General features: G+C 38.0%; 1 protein-coding gene across 2 annotated transcripts in view; it reads right to left on the bottom strand.

The window, feature by feature from the left end:
* Positions 1–3239, bottom strand: part of C6 (complement component 6) — a 77166-nt gene extending 73927 nt beyond the window's left edge. The window contains exon 1 of one of the 2 annotated variants that reach the window (XM_010853717.1): positions 3045–3239. The gene's annotated coding sequence lies outside the window, so the exon portion shown is untranslated. Of the gene's footprint in view, positions 1–2586; positions 2766–3044 lie in introns of those variants that run through there. The other variant, XM_010853718.1, reaches the window with a different exon arrangement.
* Between the last annotated feature and the right edge of the window lie 314 nt (positions 3240–3553).

Here is a 3553-nt window from a genome sequence, read left to right as displayed (position 1 = left end):
TCTTGGGATTCTCCAGGCAAGAATACTGGAGTGGGATGCCATTTCCTACTCCAGGGGATCTTTCCAACCCAGAACTAGAACCTGGGTCTCCTGCATCGCAAGCAGATTCTTAACTGACTTAGCTATGAAAGAAAGAAAGATAGTGAAGTTGCTCAGTCATGTCCAACTCTTTGCGACCCCATGGACAGTGGCTTGCACCAGGCTCCTCCGTCCATGGGATTTTCTAGGAAAGAATACTGGAGTGGGTTGCCATTTCCTCCTCCAGGGAATCTTCCCGACCCAAGGATTGAACCTGGGTCTCCCGCATTGTAGACAGACGCTTTACCATCTGAGCCACAAGGGTTAGAGATTAGCTAAGGGTTATAGACTTAGCTATGAGGGTAGCCCAAATATATATATAAATAAACTGGATGTATGGTTTCCTGTGCTATGCAGTAGGATCTTGTTTATTTCCTTTGTATATAGTAGTTTGTATCTGCTAACTCGAAACTCCTAATTTATCCCTCTCCTACCCTTTTCCCCTTTGGGTAATCATAAATTTGCTTTCTATGAGTCTGTCTTGTAAATAAGTTCACTTGTGAAAGTGAAGTCGCTCAGTCATGTCCGACTCTTAGCGACCCCATGGACTGCAGCCCACCAGGCTCCTCCATCCGTGGGATTTTCCAGGCAAGAGTACTGGAGTGGGGTGCCGTTGCCTTCTCCGAAGTTCACTTGTATCATATTGTATATTGCCCATATCATATGGCATTTGTCTTTCTAATTTACATCATTTAGTATGTCAGTCAGTAAACATTTTCAAATTGTCCTACAAGCTCAGAGAAAAATCCTAGAATAAAAGCAACAAAATCCTCTGACATGTGGCTGAATATGTCCTTTAATTTGAAATGGAATTGACACCTATTTGAGTATTCATTGAATGAGTTATAAAGAAACAGAATTCATTATCACTGTCTGAGGAGGTAGACAGAAACTGAAGATGCTTTTCATGATTTTTATCCAAACTTTAAAAAAAATTATTTTTAATTGGAGGATAGTTACTTTACAGTATGGACCTGGTTTCTGCCATACATCAACATGAATCAGCCATAGGATACATGTAAGTTGCTACACCCATAGGCTGTTTCAATCATAAAAACAAGAGACTCCTTTAAAGACCACTGCACTTGCCTGCCAATTTTAGTTCTCTCAGTCATGTCTGACTCTTTGCGACCCCATGGACTGTAGTCTTTCAGGCTCTTTTGTCCACAGGGATTCTCCAGGCAAGAGTACTGGAGTGGGTTTTCATGCCCTTCTCCAGGGGATCGTCCCAACCCAGGGATGGAATTCAGGTCTCCCACATTGCAGGCAGATTCTTTACCATCTGAGCCACTAGGGTAGCCTAATTTTAGTTCACTGGTATTTAACTCACCTTTTCTGGTTTTCTTCAGCAATACAGAACCATAGACTTTGGCATAAGAGTGTCCAGAAATTAGGCGGGGTTCAAACCAAATACATAGTATGAGTTCTATATGCTACACATCAAACCCAAGCTGAGATTGAATGATTTTCTACTGGCTTTCTACCAGCTGCCAAGGGCCCTGAGGCTTCTAAACAATATGAAGTTTTCTTATTAATCACTAGACAGACCACATCCCATCCCCCACCCCCAAATTGGGACCTTGTCAAGCAGGAACCGTTTCAGCAAGGAAAGAGATCTAAACAGAGGGGGTTTTCCTGTTGTTTATTTATTTGATCTTTTTCTTATTAAATTTTGAAGAGATAGATATGTTCCAGAATAATTCAGTTGTAAAGAAAATAAATTCTTATTTTGTGGGATCAGCATGTAAATGATCGGGCAAAATTGAATTACAAAAGATTACTAGTTCTCAATTCTCAGCAGACACTCTGTTTTAACTTCCAAAAGCTTGAAAAGTATAGGTGGATTTTATTCCTCTTATCATAAAACTGCAATAACAGAATCCATATAAAATATTCTAATCTCATATTTGCCTATACTATTCTGAGACAACTTGGAAAATGCTGTAAATGAAGATGATAACGCCAAAGATTCTTATTTGAGGAGATGCTAATAAAATAGCTAATCAGTAGCTTTTATAACATTTTATTGTTATAAGGAAAAGTTGACTTATGTTAAAATAATTCTCATTCAAATAAAGATAATTATTTCTTTTATTTTTTTATTATCATAGCCCAGCATCTAATATCAAAGCATTCCTTATTTATCAATTTTTAACATCTTTAGACATTTTGGAGATATCTAAAATTTCATGCAGGCATTATGCCCATTACCACACAATTTTCATATAAACATGGAACAAAAAAATTTTCAGTGAGTAGAGAAACATAGTTAAGAAAAATTTTCCACTGCAGTAGCATGGTAGAAGAGCAGCAGTTCTGGAAGTTTTCTCATTGCCAACCCTCTTGAACTCTAAAAATGAGCAGTTCCATTGAACCATTGAAGATGGCTATGTGAGCATGTGGAGAATTCTATTATAGAGTGAAATCCATTTTATTCTGATCCATCACCTTACCATGTCCTTGACTCACATGAATGATTTGTTCCTAAGGCAGTTCAGCACATCTTACCTGACAGGTTCAGAAGATGTTCTAGTCTGACCCTAAGTTCAAGTTCTTCCTTTCCATCTTCCTGTAAATGTCTTGAATCTCTTATTTTTTATTTTTTCCTTCTGCCCATGCCCTAGAAGCTCAAGAAGTTGTATTTACTGCTGCTGGTGCTATCTGGGGAGCCCAGGCACATGACTAGTCTTTGGCTAAAAGGTATGTTTGCTTTACTTTTAAATGTAGTTTATCTCATAGAAAAACTTGATTCACCAAGGCAGCTCTCTGGAAGGACACTTCTGTAAGAAATATGAACCTTTTGGTTCTTTTGAGGTTTAAGCAAAATAGTTACATCTTACTTTAAAAGGAAGGTAAAAGACTGTAATCTGTTATGTATTTTCATGCATGAAAGGGCAAGTTTGTTGGAAGCATGATCTATGATTTTGAAATCTTAAAATTACAAATGAAATCATTATGTCACTTACCTTAAACAAAAATTGTGGTATCCAGTTTGTGGTATCCAGAGAACTAATCTGCAGATGGCTAAGGAAACAATAGGCTCTCACAGTGAAAAGGGTTTATAGAATAATCCAAACAAATCTTTTTTCCCCTTTGCTAGCTGACACAAGGTCATGTCCCAGAGATCTAACAACACCTAGAGTGCTGTCAGAACAAACATTCCATGGGAAATCTGGACTTTGGAAATGATTACTTCAATCAGCAGTAATCCTGAAACTTTTTTTTTTCCTTGTTACGTTTTTTTAAATTTATTTTTATATGGAGGAAAATTGCTTTACAATGTAGTGTTGACTTCTGTCTTACGTAAGTACACATATGTCCCCACCCTCTTGAACCTCCCTCTCACCCTCTAACTCATTCTACCCTTCCAGGTTGTCACAGAGTACTGGGTTGAGCTCCCTGTATTATACAGCAATTTGCCACTATCTCTAGCTATCTATTTTACATATGGTAATGTGTGGAATATCACTCAGCC

This window comes from Bison bison, unplaced genomic scaffold (assembly GCF_000754665.1).
Source record: "Bison bison bison isolate TAMUID 2011002044 unplaced genomic scaffold, Bison_UMD1.0 scf7180017864331, whole genome shotgun sequence".
NCBI classification, from domain to species: domain Eukaryota; kingdom Metazoa; phylum Chordata; class Mammalia; order Artiodactyla; family Bovidae; genus Bison; species Bison bison.
The sequence above is the reverse complement of the archived record's forward strand: the minus strand, read 5'-3'. Positions and strand labels throughout refer to the sequence as shown.